At 46.6% G+C, this 17,015-nt stretch overlaps 1 protein-coding gene across 8 annotated transcripts in view; it reads left to right on the top strand.

The window, feature by feature from the left end:
• MTMR3 (myotubularin related protein 3) overlaps positions 1–17,015 on the top strand; it is a 216,075-nt gene that overhangs the window by 27,180 nt on the left and 171,880 nt on the right. The window lies entirely within an intron of this gene.

Here is a 17,015-nt window from a genome sequence, read left to right as displayed (position 1 = left end):
GTCCATGATTGCCACTTTCTGAACAGGTGTTCTAAAGATGCACGTCATGCACCTTTCCTGGCTATTCCATGGTGATGTCGTTGAAACTCCCCCTGTGATCCACCAGCACTTGCAAAACCACTGAAAAGTATCCCTTGTGGTTTACGTACTCTTTTGCCAGGTGGTCTGGTGCCAAGATAGGGATATTACATGCCTTCTATTGCCCCAGCACAGTTAGGGAACCCCATTGTGGCAAAACCATCCACTGTCCTGCACGTTGCCCAAAGTTGCTACCCTTTTAAGCAGAAGTCGATTAATGGTCCTGCATACTTGGATCACAACAGCTCCCACTGTGGATTTACCAACTCTGAATTGATTTCCCATTGACCAGTACCAGTCTGGTGGTGTAAGCTTCCACAGAGTGATTTGCCACTTGCTTCTCTACTGTCAAAGCAGCTGTCACTTTAGAGTTGCTGTTCTTCGGGGCTGGGGAAAGCTCTACACAAAGTTTCTGGAAAGTGGCCTGCATTCAAAAGTTCTGCAGTCACTGCAGAAAGGCTTCAGTGTGTGTATATATATATATATATATATATATATATATATATATATATATCCTGAAATAACTTTTTAGGAAGGATGGATTTTCAAAATCAGTATGAAATTACCAGTGACTGTTCTTTTAGAAAACTTTTAAAATTGTGATCTATTTGAAAAACCTTACTTGTCTCCCAAGACAAAACTGTTTCTGAGCTTCTGCATACCAAGCTCAATACTGGGAGCCCAAATCAAAACCCCCATGACATCCAAAGGTAGCTATGAAACAAGATCTAGACATGATATTCATCAGTAGATGAATGGGTTATATCTGTCAAATACTCACTTGTTTCCATGCTGCCTGTCTGTTTTTTTTGTTTTCTAATTAACTTTTTTTTTTTTTTTTTTTTTTTTTTAAACCTCAGCTTTCTCAGCTAGGTTGGTCTGAGACACAAGGTTTTGACTTGTACAAAAATCAGTAGTTCATGGTGGTATCCTGGTTCCTAGTCCTTTGCTGAAAGCATTACTACTTAGCCTAAACTAGCTATCAGGTAATCGCCACAACTGTTTCAACTGTTACGCAGAAGGTCTTGCACCAAAGTGAGATGAACTGGAAAGTCATAGTACTACTGTCATGCTTTTTAAAAAAGAAAGAGTTCTTGGTACAAGAGTTCAGGATTTTTTTCCTGAAAGTTCACAGGCTGGAAAGGAACAGCGTTTCATTCTGCAGGTCCACCAACCTGACAGGGAGAGATGAAACTTGCATATGGATATGTGTCAGTATCATTTTTAAGGGAAAAGTAGCAGATCATGGATCCAGAATAAACCACAGTGATCCCATTTGTTCTAAGTTTATTTTTGCACAAAATGAATGGTGTTACACTGAATAAATACAACATGAAATTTACACATTTAGCCAAAAGACATCACTAGTTAGTGGGAGTCAGATCACCCACCCTCTCGCAAGGACTGGATCAGAGATTTGCAACAGATACTTCCTGTACATAAAACTACCTACAGCTTGGGAGGGCAGATTAGAAAAATTTAATTTACTGTGGGATCTCTTCATTGCATTAACAACTATTGTTAAAAGGTAGTCCTGACTCTCTCGTGACTGACCTGCAACTTTGAAGACAAACGGGCTAGTTTCATTCTTTTGAACTTAAAGCATTGGAATTTCATACTTAGCAATTCCACATCCGTCACTCTATGTATTAATGTATGAATTCTGATAATTTTGTGAACATTGTATGTGACCTGGTCAGTGAGGTACAATTACTGTATAACTGGTGGATTATTGGAATTTCCTATATGAATGTATTGATCTGTCTTAACAGGGGTCTGGGGGAAGAGGAAAGGAACGCAAGGGGTCTAGATAAGGACGCCCCAGCACACACTTGAAAAACAATGGGGCAAACTGTTAGCTTCAAGGTGCCAGTCTCCATCAAGATGCATGCCTTGTTTGCCAAACCTAGGAGCTTGGAAATCAAAAGAAAACACTTATAAAGCCCTTCACAGAGCAGGGAGGGTGGCATTTGCCAGAAGCTGTCTAGGGAGATATGCTGCCAGAGTGAGAGAGAAAGTGAGAGACACTGCGGAGGGAGTCTAAAGCAATTAGGCCTTTCCGGATCCAGGAATTGGTAACCCTTAGGGCAGGGGCGGGCAAACTTTTTGACCTGAGGGGTGCATTGGGTTTCTGAAATTGTATGGAGGGCTGGTTAGGGGAGGCTGTCCCTCCCCAAACAGCCAGGTATGGCCCGGTCTCTCCCTCTCTCCCCCCCGGCCCCGCTTCTCGCCCCCTGATGGCCCCCCTGGGACCCCTGCCCCATCCAACCCCCCCATCCCTTGACTGCCCCTGGGACCCCTGCCCCCATTCAACCCCCCTGTTTCCTGCTCTCTGACTGCCCTGACCCCTATCCACACCCCCGCCTCCTAACCACCCCCCCAAACTCCCCTGCCCTCTATCCACCCTCCCCCCCCTCCCCCCGCTTCCTGCCTCCTTACCACGCTGCCTGGAGCACCGGTGGCTGGCGGCACTACAACCACGTCGCCCAGAGCACCGGTTCAGGCTGGGCTCTGCAGCTAGGGTGACCAGACAGCAAATGTTAAAAATCGGGACGGGGGTGGGGGGTAATAGGAGCCTATATAAGAAAAAGACCCCAAAATCGGGACTGTTCCTATAAAATCGGGACATCTGGTTTCCCTCCCCCATCTGCAGCTGCACTGCCCCAGGAGCTTGCAGCCCTGCCACCCAGAGCATTGCGCCGGCGGCGCAGTGAGCTGAGGCTGCCGGGGAGGGGGAACAGCAGGGGAGGGGCCGGGGGTGAGCCTCCCGGGCCAGGAGCTCAAGGGCCGGGCAGGAGCGTTCTGTGGGCCGGATGTGGCCCGCAGGCTGTAGTTTGCCCACCTCTGCCTTAGGGGAAAGCTAGATATGTTTTATTGTTTTAAGATTTCTTTTTTTCTGAACTGTTTTTGTTCTAAACAAATACTGTACTTTAAGGAGGCTGCCTGATCACTGTATAAACCACTGACAAGAATTTCAGGGTATCTGCTTGTTAGGCTTGCTAAGGAAATTACAGATTAGTACCAGGAGTCTACTACCTAGAACAGTGGTCCCCAAATTGTGGGATGCGCCCCCGTAGGGAGACATGGAGGAATGTTAGGGTGGGTATGGCGGGGCCCTGGCTAGCTCCCATGGGGGGTGGGGAGGGAGCACTACCCAGCCCTGTTCTGCCCCCAGGTCCGCCCTGCTTCCAGCCCCAGCTGCAGCTCCTGCCACAGCCTCGGCTCCTGGCCCCGGGCCTTCACCTCAGCTCTTGACCCCAGCGTTGGCCCGGCTCTGGCCCCAGCTGCAGCTCCGGGCCCCCGAGGTCCCAGCCCCAGGCTCTGACCATGGCCCACTCCTGGCCCTGTTCCCAGTCCTGACTCCTGGGCAGGGAGGGCGGGAGGAGAGAGAGACATATTCTGTTACGGGTAAGGGGAAGCGTGACAGAGAAAGTTTGGGGACCACTGATCTAGACCCTGGTCTGAGAGTGGGGAGAATTCCACCCAGAGCTAGATGATGACCTGAGACCAGAAGGCGGGGAGGGTGCTTTCAAAGAAACCTGGAGGGGTCAGAGGTGTAATTAGGTTGGTAACTGTGATTCTTGGTATCACTATTTTTGTAATACTATACTAAGTTTCAAGTGGTTAAGGTACTGAGAACTATAATATTATACGGATTCTTAATTTTACCTCTGTGCTTTTTTAATATGTTGCTCTATGTTAGGGCAAGAGAATGATAGAGTTTATGATTTTAGCCTGGGATTTTTAAAGGCACTTTACTTCAGTGATATCTGGGGACTTAACTCCCTCAGTCTCCTTTGAAAGTTCAAGCCCTAAACACTAAGGGTATGTCTACACTACGAGAGTAGTTCGATTTTACTTAAATCTAATTAGTGGAACCGATATTACAAAGTCGAACGTGTGTATCCACACTAAGAACAGTAATTCGACTTTGTGAGCCCACACTAACGGGGCAAGCGTCGACATTGGAAGCGGTGCACTGTGGGCAGCTATCCCACAGTTCCCACAGTCCCCGCTGCCCATTGGAATTCTGGGTTGAGCCCCCAATGCCTGCTGGGGAAAAAAATGTGTCGAGGGTGATTTTGGGTAACTGTCGTCATTCAACCGTCACTCCCGCCCTCCCTCCCTGAAAGCGCCGGCGGGCAATCAGTTCGTGCACTTTTCTGGTGAGTGACAGCGTGGATGCCACAGCACTGCGAGCATGGAGCCCGCTGCGACCATCGCTGCAGTTATGGCCGTTGTCAACACCTCGCACCTTATCATCCACCTTTTTCAGAGGCAGATGCTGAGCAATTGGGTGGAGGCGGCTACGGCAGCGCGGTGAGGACATTAAGTCTGAGAGTGGCACAGACCTCTCGCAAAGCACGGGACCCCGCGCCATGGATATCATGGTGGCAATGGGTCATGTTGATGCTGTGGAACGGCGATTTCTGGGCCCGGGAAACAAGCACGGACTGGTGGGACCGCATAGTGCTGCAGGTCTGGGATGAATCACAGTGGCTGCGAAACTTTCGCATGCATAAGGGAACTTTCCTTGAACTTTGTGAGTTGCTGTCCCCTGCCCTGAAGCGCAAGGACACCCGGATGCGAGCAGCCCTGACTGTCCAGAAGCGAGTGGCCATAGCCCTCTGGAAGCTTGCAACGCCAGACAGGTACCGGTCAGTCGCGAACCACTTTGGTGTGGGCAAATCTACCGTGGGGGTTGCTGTGATGCAAGTAGCCAACGCAATCGTTGAGCTACTGCTCTCAAAGGTAGTGACCCTGGGAAACGTGCAGGTCATCATAGATGGCTTCGCCGCGATGGGATTCCCAAACTGCGGTGGGGCTATAGATGGAACTCACATCCCTATCCTGGGACCGGAGCACCAGGCCAGCCAGTACATTAACAGAAAGGGCTACTTTTCAATGGTGCTGCAAGCACTGGCGGACCATCGAGGACGTTTTACCAACATCAACGTCGGATGGCCGGGCAAGGTCCATGACGCTCGTGTTTTCAGGAACTCTGGTCTGTTTAGACGGCTGCAGGAAGGTATTTACTTCCCGGACCACAAAATAATTGTTGGGGATGTGGAGATGCCTATAGTGATCCTCGGGGACCCAGCCTACCCGCTAATGCCCTGGCTCATGAAGCCCTATACAGGCGCCCTGGACAGTGAAAAAGAACTCAACTACCGGCTGAGCAAGTGCAGAATGGTGGTGGAGTGTGCTTTTGGCCGTCTCAAGGGGAGATGGAGAAGCTTATTGACTCGCTGTGATCTCAGCGAAACCAATATCCCCATTGTTATTGCAGCTTGCTGTATGCTCCACAATCTCTGTGAGAGCAAGGGGGAGACGTTTATGGCGGGGTGGGAGGTTGAGGCACATCGCCTGGCTGCTGATTACGCCCAGCCAGACAGCCGGGCGATTAGAAGAGCCCAGCGGGATGCGCTGTGCATCCGGGAGGCTTTGAAAGCTAGGTTCCACAGTGAGCAGGGTAACCTGTGACTATTAAGTTTGTTTAAAGAGAAGCTGAACCTGCCCCGTTTCTTTACCCACTTAATGTTGACTATCCTCTCCAGTTACATACCCCGTTTCCCCCCTTCCAACACACCTTTATAAATAAAATAAATGGAACTTTGTTCATTAACACCGTTTTCTTTATTAAGGGTTTCGTGGAAAAGGGTTGAAACTGGGACGCAGACTGTGGTGGGGAGCGGGTGTAGTGATGGAAAGGACGCTTCTAAACTCGAGGAATGACAGGCTCCTGCTCCTAGAGCGGTCCGCAGTGGTGGACTGGTTGTTTCAACGGAGCCTGCCACCCCTCCTTTTCAGGACTCTGTGTGTGGGGGCTATGTGACTTTGTGGCGGGGGAGGACGGTTACAGATCCCCTGCTGCGTGGCTCTGTCATCCAGGCTAAGGACCGCTGCATAAGATCTGTAACCGCCCTCCCCCGCCACAAACTCACATAGCCCCCCCCCACAGAACATGAAAACCACCTCCCAGACTGACCAGGGTGCCTAGTGACTGCAATGTGTGTGTGACCTGCTGCTGAACCTGCCCCCGTGTCTGCACCCTGGTAAAGGTGACTGTCCTCTCCAATTACCAACCCCCTTTCCCCCCTTCAAACACAGTGTCCTCTAAAAGAACATGACGGAAACAGTAATTAACAGAAACGTGTTTTTTATTAACAACTAGACAGTTAGGGGATGACACTGGGACGGGGGCTTGGGTGAGGTGCTTTTGGAGTGAAGGAAAGGACTTATCAAAACTTTGGGAATGAAAGCTGTCTGGTACTTGAGCAGTCTGCAGGGGTGGAGTGACTGTTTTCACAGCCCCTGCCGCCCCTCCTTCTTGGGACTTTGGGTGAGGGGGGATGGGACTTTGTGGCGGGGGAGGGTGGTTAGAGAGAGACTGCAGCGGGGCTCTGTCCTCCTGCCTCCGGTCCTGCAGAACATCTACAAGGCGCCGGAGAGTGTCCGTTTGCTCCCTCATTAGTCCAAGCAGTGTTTGAGTCGCCTGCTGGTCTTCCTGCCGCCACCTGTCCTCCCGTTCGCTGTGTGATCGCTGGTATTGCGACATGTTCTCCCTCCACTGGGTCTGCTGTGCCGCCTCGGCTCGGGAGCAGCCCATAAGTTCGGAGAACATCTCGTCCCGTGTCCTTCTCTTGCGGCGCGTAATCTGCGCCAGCCTCTGGGAGGGGGATGCCGGGGTAGGTCAGGAGACACTTGCAGCTGTGGGATGGGAAAAAGGGAGTGAATTCCTCACAAAGATACATTTTTGTGAACAATGAACATAGTCTTTCTCTGTGAACAAGACCAGGCACAGCACCTATCACATGCGCACTCAGGACAAGGTCTAATTTTCTGCCTTCCCATTCAGTGCCTGGGGTCTTGGAGTACAGATCACACAAGCGGGGCAGGACAGCGGAATTCGGGTAGCAGGCGGACATGGTAAGCCGTAGACTTTTGGCTGCTGAAAGCTTAATTTATAGCAGTGCCCTCCTTTCACGTTCAAAGCAATGCCCCTAGTGTTGGCCAGTTCCTGCTGCCGGCAATCCGGCCAGCATGAACTCTGCCCCTGTCCCCTCGCGGCTGTCCCGGGGAAAGATCCCTGTATGCTGCCCCTGTCCCGCCTCCACCGTGTGGCTGTAAACCGCCGGTTACAGTTATGTAAAGGAACAGGCAATCAGTCCCAATACTAACATTCCCCTAATTTAAAGCAGGTCACCCTGAGTGATATCACTCTGATGAGGATTTCGGACACTGAGAAAGCCCGCATGCTGCGTGAATGCCAGCAAAAACCAGGGTCGTATGCGGCCATGCTGTGCGAGGCACTGATCCCGGAGTACTTGCTGCTAGCCTGGCGCGGAAAAGTTTCCTACCATGGAGGACACAATAAGGCCGCTCTCCCCAGGAACCTAATGCAAAGGCTTTCAAATTACCTCCAGGAGAGCTTCGTGGAGATGTCCTAGGAGGATTTCTGCTCTATCCCCGGACATATTGACAGAATTTTCCAGTAGCTGCACTGGCAAGGACTAAAAAGTAGAGCGCCTAGGGCAAAGTAATCATGAAAAACCCATTGTTAATATTCCATTCCTGTTCTGTTCAAAATAAATGTTTGCATGTTTAAAACATTTACCGACTGATCCTTCCCCTGATTCAGGGTCACGGTTAACGCCTTGGGAGGGTTGGTAGGGGATCTCCGTGAGGGTGATGAAGAGATCCTGGCTGTCGGGGAAATCAGCGTTGTAAGCGCTGTCGACTGCCTCGTCCTCCTCATCTCCTTCCTCATCTTCCCCGTCCGCGAACATCTCCGAGGAAGCGGCCGTCGACAATACCCCATCCTCAGAGTCCACGGTCAGTGGTGGGGTAGTGGTGGCGGCCGCACCTAGAATGCAATGCAGTGCCTCATAGAAACGGCACGTCTGGGGCTGGGATCCGGAGCGTTCATTTGCCACTTTGGTCTTCTGGTAGCCTTGTCTCAGGTCCTTGATTTTCACGCGGCACTGCGTTGCATCCCGGCTGTATCCTCTCTCCGTCATGGCTTTGGAGATCTTCTCGTAGATCTTCGCATTCAGTTTTTTCTATCGCAGCTCCGAAAGCACGGACTCATCGCCCCACACAGCGATCAGATCCAAGACTTCCCGAACAGTCCATGCTGGGGCCCTCTTTCTATTCTGCGATTGCATGGTCACCTCTGCTGGAGAGCTCTGCATCGTTGCCAGTGCTGCTGAGCTCGCCACGATGTCCAAACAGGAAGTGAGATTCAAACTGGCCAGACAGGAAAAGGAATTCTAATTTTCCCGGGGCATTTCCTGTGTGGCTGGTCAGAGCATCCGAGCTCGGACTGCTGTCCAGAGCGACAACAGAGTGGTGCACTGTGGGATAGCTCCCGGAGCGATTAGTGTCGAATTCCATCCACACCTACCCAAATTCGACATGGCCATGTCGAATTTAGCGCTACTCCTCTCGTTGGGGAGGAGTACAGAAATCGATTTAAAGAGACCTCTGTCGAACTAAATAGCTTCGTGGTGTGGACGGGTGCAGGGTTAATTCGATTTAACGCTGCTAAATTCGACATAACCTCCTAGTGTAGACCAGGCCTAATTCTGGAATGTGCCTTTCGTTTAAAACTCTGCTATGAAACTCAATAAAAATAAATAATAAAAATCCCTAGGTAGAGTCAATGTACCTTGTTAAAGAAATCCTGCAACTCTTGTTCTGTTTTTTAAATAAAGGAGTGTAACGCTACATTCAAGTGAACAATAACTTTGGGGGTATGTGTTTGTGAGAGAGAGGAGGGGAAGTCAATAAGAAAACAAGTTATTTAAAAAAAATTACTTGGTGTTCGGACTACAGTGGGTGCTTTTATAAAATAAAACATGAACAAGCTTCAGTGGACTGCTTTGTAAACCCTTTAACCTTTCATAAATACCAAGTAATTGGGCTACATGCAGAAATGAGAGTGGCTTGAGATGATTCACCTTCCGCCCCAAGAGTATATGATATATGTGTTAAGGTTGGTTTAGTGATTACAGACAGTGTGATCTAGTTAGATGAGGATTCCTGTGCCTGCCCCCAGGCTCTTCACTCCAGCCTATGTGGATATATAGCCACACCCCTTTTTCATAACCATGCAGTCTGCTGCTCCCCCATACAGCCCCAGTCCAGGCTTTAAGCAGTATGAAGGGCCTTCACCTGGTCTTTTGCACCACAAATGAATTTTAGCTGTGGAGAAATTTAAAATACCTTAATAGTATCTGTATTAAAAAAACCCTAGTTTTTAATCCAGTAAATGTTTGTCATTGAAGTGTAGTATATAATTTAATACCTGTACAATCCTTGAGACATGTGAGTAATAAGAATGTAGTTTGCCATAGTTGCCCTGGATGTTAATCTTTGTTTATTTTAGGGCTTGTGTATGCGATGTGGCAATGTGTACGACGGGTCTGATTTCTAAAGTACACTGAAATGTTGTACATTAATTGCTCCATGTAGACCCTGCTGATGCGCACTAAAAATTCCTGAGTGTGTTAATGTAGCAATAGACAAGCCGTCATTAAATGACTGTCAAATCTTATGTATTGTGGCAGAGCTCTGACCTTGTCCCCATGGGTCCTGTGCTTGTAGGCGGTATATGCTAGCCTCAGTGGCTCTCTGTGACTCTCCATGTAGCCCTTCTCTCTCTAGGGCCAGGGTTACAGTCTACTGAGCCCTTTTCATCATAAGCCAGCAAGGAGGTTGGTGAGAGAATTCCCACAGTCTCTGTTGTCCCCAGGGCTAGTTTTAGAACAGTTTAGCCTCCTGTCCTGACAGGGGCCTGACTTCCCCTCCCAGGAGGTGTTCCTGTAGTGGTGGGTTGGGGGGAACCCGGGCCCGCCCTCTACTCCGGGTTCCGGCCCAGGGACCCTAATGGTAGCAGCTGTTGGCAGCCAACCTTTCACTGCCAGAGTGCTACATTTCCCTGGGCCACTTCCCCACAGCTCTCCTGCTTCTCCCTTCTTCACCCTTACCTTAGGGCTCCCTTATCAATAACTTGAGGGTGTCTTCATTAACCAGTCCTTCAGCCGCACTTCCTCTCCTCTGGCTCCCTGGCTCTCCTCTGCCTGACTGGAGTGAGCCCTTTTTATAGTATCAGCGGGGCCTTAATTAGAGTCAGGTGGTCACATTAGCTTAATGGCCTCACCTGACTCTTTGCAGGTTAATTGGAGTCAGATGTTCTCATTAACCTGGAGCAGCCCCTGCTCTGGTCAGTCAGGGAACAGAAAACTGTTAATCCAGTGGCCAGTATATCTGCCTTCTGCTATTCTGCTGTACCCAACTGGCCTGGGACTATCACAGTATGTTCATCCCCCTAAAGTGTCATTCATGATCTTCTTAGAAGCCACTGAATGAAATGCAAGTTAATGAATAACACAATAGAAATTGTTTCATTATATCCATGATGGAAAAGAGCCATCTAATTCTTGGATGTGATGTCAGACTTGAGAGTCAGCCAATTAGAAACTTACTCATGCTTCCACTGCTCAAACCGCTGCCACTCTGGTGGCATTCCCAGGGCAAGCTGCTCAGCCTGCATTGACAGTTCAACCCAGGCTGCCAGAGTTTTAGCACAAAGCTGCTCTGGTGTCAGTTTTAAGAAGAGTTAAGAGGAATGCACAGAAGTATTGTTCAGAAGCTTGAAGGAAGTTGGCATCAAAGAGGGAATGGAGCCATCTGTAGTGGAACAGGGAGGGTTGTATAAGCAGGTCATATCTGTGAAAGTTTTAACATGGATCAAGCAAAAATAATGCCACTTTTTTCAATTATTAGTTATTCCATCATGATTTTTATAGTGTTAGGAGGCAAAGATAAAAAGCTGTCCCCCAAATCCACCCTCAAAATGTCCTATCTTTTTCATAATAGTATGACCTGTCTATACACTCTTCTCTTTACCAGTTGTCGAAGATAGACATTTTTATATCAAATTAGTTTTTAAAGAGGTGAGAAGCTTGAAGTATGTACCTCTTTTTCTCAGAAGACTCTAACTTGAAACAGATATTATAGGTGGATTCGATAGCAACACATTGTTAAGGCTGACTGACATTTTCCATTATACGACCCTGTTTTCACTTGCTTACAACTTGTCAGAAATTGAGTTGTTCAGGCTGAAATTTTCAAAGTTGGGTGACTGCCTCAGGTGGATTATATAAAAAATAAGGGTTCAGCAAACGTGGTCTAGCCATTCTGAGAATGAAGTTAGGAAAAAATGTTACAAAATTCTTATAATTGTGTTGCGACACTCTAGTCTAGTGCCCCTGTGCTTGGGAGCAGAGATTCAAAATTTGGCAGAGAAACGCCTTTTGTCATTCCTGAGAAAATCCACCCAAATTTGTCTGAATTGTTAGCCTCTGAAAATTTTCATTTGCGTGTGCTCAGTATAAGTTTGTTAGAGACTAGTAGCAAAACTATCCAAATATTCCCTCTCCACTGAGCATGTTCCACCCCCAAAGAGGTTACTGGACATGCCCCAGCCTGGGGCTGAGCAGAACATTTCCTGCAAATGCTCATCCTAGATGAGGGGGCACGCTGTACTGCCAGGCACCAGAACTGAGAGCAAGGTAATTGTTTCTCCTGTCTTGTCAGTACTTCCACAGCTAGAGCTCGTGCAGTGTTTGAGGAGAAGGATGCAGCCTGATTGTCATGCAGGAGTGGAGAGGGGACAGATTGGTGGTGGGACAGGAATAGCAGGGGGTGGGAATAAGGATGGGGGACAGGAGCAGAAACAGAACAAATCTGGCTGGGGGGAATAGAAGCAAAGGAGGATCGATACAGGGAAAGGGAGGTAGGAACTGACAGGATATGAAGGGGCGACAGGGTTTATATAAACACTCTTCTCCAGAATCTGGAATAGAACTCAAGGTTCTTGAGTCTCAGTATTCCTCTGCTGTTAGCAAATATTTGTGAAACCCACTGTCAATGTATATGTCTCATCTTCCTTTAGTGGCTGACCCACAAGGAGGATATCGACCTCCTCCTTCTCCTATGGCTTATGTGTTAGTGGCCTGTGCTGTAAATCTGAAGTTTTTACCTACTTAAATACTTTAGGCATACACACAAGAGGGCTGAATTAAAAGTTGTACAGGCAAACTTAATTACTGGCATTCCTAACTTTTTGAGAGCTTGACTTCATAACTTTAGTATTCTTTAAAAAAATTTTAATGTACGTAAAACAGAAATTGAATTAATCTGGAAATGTGTATTATGGTGAGTCGTTGCAGTCTCATTAATATACAGATCTCATAGATTTTTTTCATGCAGTCAGCTTTGTGCCTCCGTCCGTGTATATTTGCTTCTATTGTGATAGTACCCATAACAACACCAACTTGTAGTCCAAAAATGCATCACAAAAGCATGTCCACCCAACCCTGGATCCTTTCCTGTGCAGCAGGTTCTACATATTAGTGTTCAGATTTGTTGAGCTGCTGTCTATCAGGAAGTGAAATCTGGAAGCAGTGAGTAGGCCTCTGTGTCATGTCTTTCCCAGTAGATCTGATATCCTTGGTGCTGAAATGGTAGCTGAAAGAAATGAATACATTGTTTACTAATTTTAATGCTATATTGAGATTGAACATAAAAATTGCTGGTAGCAGAAGTGCTAGTCTATGATTTAAACCAGGGGTCTCAAACTCAATTTACCTTAGGGCCAGTGCCAGTCTTCAAATCCTCTCAGCGGGCCAATAATGTCACTGAAGATGGTGTTCACGCCACCTCCCGGCCCGTTTCCCACCCTTTTCCCTTGCTCCCTTGGCCTCATACCACCCCTGCTGACTCTGCTCAGCGACTAGTGATTGTATCTCTGTCTCTCTCCCCCAGCCAATGAGAGCTGTGGGGGGCGGCGCGTGGCTGCATGGATCTCTCCTCCGCAGCTCCGCCAGCAACAGCAGGGATAGGGAACCGCCTGCAGGGAGCCAAGCTGCCTGAGGTTAATGACATGTGCCGAGTGCAACCCCTGGGAGGGTTCCAGGAGCAGCAGGATGGAGCAACGTTGGGAGGAGGGGCATGTGAATCTCTCCTCTCTCACCGCCTCCCCCCCCCTTTGGCCGGCAGCCATGAGGATGAAAGAACTTTTTTAAAAGTTTCTGCGGGCTGCAGTGGGGAGGTTCTTCGGCTGCAGATGGCCCACGGGCCGGGATTTTGAGACCCCTGATTTAAACAATTATACTAATGGAGGTTGTATTTTGAGAGAAAATGACAAGATTGTAGAAAAATGCAGTTGTACAGGTACACCTCTACCCTGATATAACGCTGTCCTCGGGAGCCAAAAAATCTTACCGTGTGTTTATAGGTGAAACCGCGTAATATTGAACTTGCTTTGATCCGCCGCAGCGTGCAGCCCCGCCCCCCCAGAGTGCTGCTTTACCGCGTTCTATCCAAATTCGTGTTATATCGGGTCGCGTTATATTGGGGTAGAGGTGTATCACAATTTCAGATCCAGTTGACAAAAGTATACTTCTAGGTGAATGGAAAAGAGATACAGTCCATAATGGAAAAGAGATGCAGTCCATGTGGTATTTCAAGGAGCTAATCTGTTCATTGATTCTAATTTAGTTTACAGTCTACTTAGAAGATTTTTCATCCAGGACCATTACTTGGCATGCTTTAGAACAATGGTTCTCAAACTGTGGGTTGGGATCCCAAAGTGGGTCTTGAGCCCATTTTAATGGGGTCACCAGGGCCAGGATTAGACTCACTGGGACCTGGGACTGAACCTGAAGCCTCAGTGCTTTAGCCGAGGGCAGTGGGGCTTGGGCTCTACCTGCGCCGCTTCACCGCACTACCTCCTTCCCCTGGTCAGGTAGTAATTTTTGTTGTCAGAAGTTTGAGAACTGGTACTTTAGAATATAATATTTGGGTGGTAGATTGTTCCCAGGGCAATACTGTACAAGCATTGTTGGTTTCTGATGTAGATCCAGAAATAAGAGTACTAAATTTATATAGAAAAATGTAAAACCAGGGCTAAGTAATTAAGCAATCCTTTTAGTGTATTATTAGATGTGTGGTGATGTTTCTGCAGTGCTGTTTTGCTTATATATAATAGAAGCAATTTTTCTTAAAATTCTGATATACTGTATGTTTCAGAGGAGTAGCCGTGTTAGTCTGTATCAGTACACCCTAATTGAATTGGCCTTGTTAGCACTGACCCCCGACTTGGTAAGGCAACTCCTATCTTTTCATGTGCTATATATTTATTCCTGCTTACTGTATTTTCCACTCAATGCATCTGATGAAGTGGGTTATATCCCACGAAAGCTTATGCCCAAATAAATTTGTTAGCCTCTAAGGTGCCACAAGGACTTCTTATTGTTTTTACTTGATATACTGTACTTCCTCTGGAACCCGCTGGATTACTTTCACTTAGAGATGGGTCTGCAAGTTCTTATGCCAATCAAAATAAAAGACTGTTGGAGTATGCAGTCTGAATTCCTATTCTTATTTATTCTTCATTTGTGTCAATGGAGTTTGAAGGATTCCTTGTAAGTCAGATAAGATCCTAACAGGTTACTTAGAAAACCCTAGTTCTGTGTCTCTTTCTTTTCTGCTTTTTGTCTGTGGATTTATAGGAGAGGAGGTTGATGGTTTTAATAACTTGTTGCTGAAATGTAATCCTACAAACTGCCATAGGCAAAATAATAAAGGAGTCTGGTTTTCAGTTTAAATCAGATTTCTCCAGAAAATATATACCATACACTTGGAAATAAAGGCAGCCATTTTGTAAATAAAAATCTTTCTCAAAAAAGTGCAGGATGCCCTTTTTTAATGTGGAGTGGCCTGTGTCATTTTGTTGTACTGCATCTCCTAATGCAAAGCTGTGGCAATGTCTCACTGTATGATCTTTAAACAGGGACTTTTTGTCCTCCATTATTTCATATAAACAGGGTCTGAATTTAGTTTCCAGTGCCATGTCCATATCGTTCAATAACCAGGATGAAATACAACAAGATGTCACATTGCAAATGCATATAAAACACAACAAGACCAAATGCTGCTGACTTAGGGTCTTATGCTTCCACCAGTGAAGTCAGTAGTTCGCTGTTGTCTTCACCAGCAGCAAACCATTAATTGTAATACCATTTTTTGTGAGTTTTATACCCAAAAATGGAATAAAATGGATGAACTTTGGGAGGATGGCTGTAAATGTTTAATCTGTAGCATTAATATATAGAAAATTCTCATTTTGAGTTCTCTTATGATGAAATCCAGAAGCATGATGAGTGCCTGCCAGAAAGGAGGTAGAGGCTATGTATTGTGCCCTAAAGAGTGGTCTCTGTTGGACTAGTGAGGGAATTTGATTCCATAGTTGAGGATCTTCCACTTATAAAGCTTTGCCTTGATTCTCAGATACTTAAATCTAAGCATTTTAAAGTTATCCTAGGCTAATTTTAGCTGCCATGATAATACATGGTGGGGTGAAGTGGAGGGGTCATTTCTCAGATAGTTGTGACTTAAATCATAGTTTTGCAGATAAAAAGCAAAACCTTGATTGCACCCGTAAGTGAATAAGAATCCAGTCTTAGGAGTTGGAGGATTCATGTAATATGCTGTCTGTGGATAACAAGCAGCCACATTCTGCACTTCAAAAATAATTTATCAGAAAAATAAACCTCACTGTTTCTTGACCCATGTTACTCTTTAAAATATACACAGTCAACTTGAATTTGGACCAGAATTTCTTTGGTTTAATAAAAAAAAAAAAAATCCAATAGAAATATTTTCAATTAAAAAAATAAACATATCATTCTCTTGCAATGTTGGTAACAAACATTGAAGCGCTAAGAACCTGAGAGTTAAATTCACTGTGCACAGTGAAACTGACTTAATTGATTTTCATTGTCCAAAGTGAGTGGCAAAAGTACACAAAGAACATAAATAGGGAAAAGTAAATAGGATTTTAAAAATTTGTTCACTTTTAATTATTTGAGGTGTTGCATAGGTAAAGAAATTGTTTTACAATATATGATGTTTAAATTGACAGTGCCCCTTTAAGGTGACCTTCAGTATAAGCTTGGCATTATGGCCAGACCTGCACTATTTTGCTGATATTCTGTTCCATCTAGCTGATATTGGTTTCCACAGCTTTCCTCTAAAAATTAATATACACATTAATTAATATACTACTAGCCATAGGTCAATAGGCATATGAAGGGTGGATCCCTACCAGTGAGGACCAGAGACTGTCCTCATGAGATGTCGTGGTGGGCGTGTGCTATCAGAAGGATGAGGTAGACAAGGCTTTCTTCGGACAACTAACTGAAGTTTCCAGATCACAGGCTCTGGTTCTAATGAGGGACTTCAATCACCCTGACATCTGCTGGGAGAGCAATACAGCAATGCACAGACAATCCAGGAAGTTTCTGGAGAGTGTTGGGGACAACTTCCTGGTACAAGTGCTGGAGGAACTGACTAGGGGCCGTGCTCCTCTTGACCTCCTGCTTACAAAGAGGGAAGAATTGGTAGAGAAAGTAGAAGTGGGTGGCAACCTAGGCAGCAGTGACCATGAGATGGTTGAGTTCAGGATCCTGACAAAAGGAAGAAAGGAGAGTAGCAAAATACGGACCCTGGACTTCAGTAAAGCAGGGTCCCCCAGGGAACTGATGGGCAGGATCCCCTGGGAAGCTAATATGAGGGGGCAAGGAGTCCAGGAGAGCTGGCTGTATTTTAAAGAAGCCTTATTGAGGGTGCAGGAATAAACCATCCCAAAATGCAGAAAGAATAGCAAATATGGCAGGTGACCAGCTTGGCTTAAGAGTGAAATCTTCAGTGAGCTTAAACTCAGAAAGGATGCTTACAAGAAGTGGAAATTTGGACAGATGACTAGGGAGGAGTATAAAAATATTGCTAGAGCATGCAGGGCTGTAATCAGGAAGGCCGAGGCACAATTGGAGTTGCAGCTAGCAAGGGATGTGAAGGGTAACAAG

Source organism: Terrapene carolina, unplaced genomic scaffold (assembly GCF_002925995.2).
Source record: "Terrapene carolina triunguis isolate 2854851 unplaced genomic scaffold, T_m_triunguis-2.0 Scaffold782, whole genome shotgun sequence".
Classification (NCBI taxonomy): domain Eukaryota; kingdom Metazoa; phylum Chordata; order Testudines; family Emydidae; genus Terrapene; species Terrapene triunguis.
The sequence above is the reverse complement of the archived record's forward strand: the minus strand, read 5'-3'. Positions and strand labels throughout refer to the sequence as shown.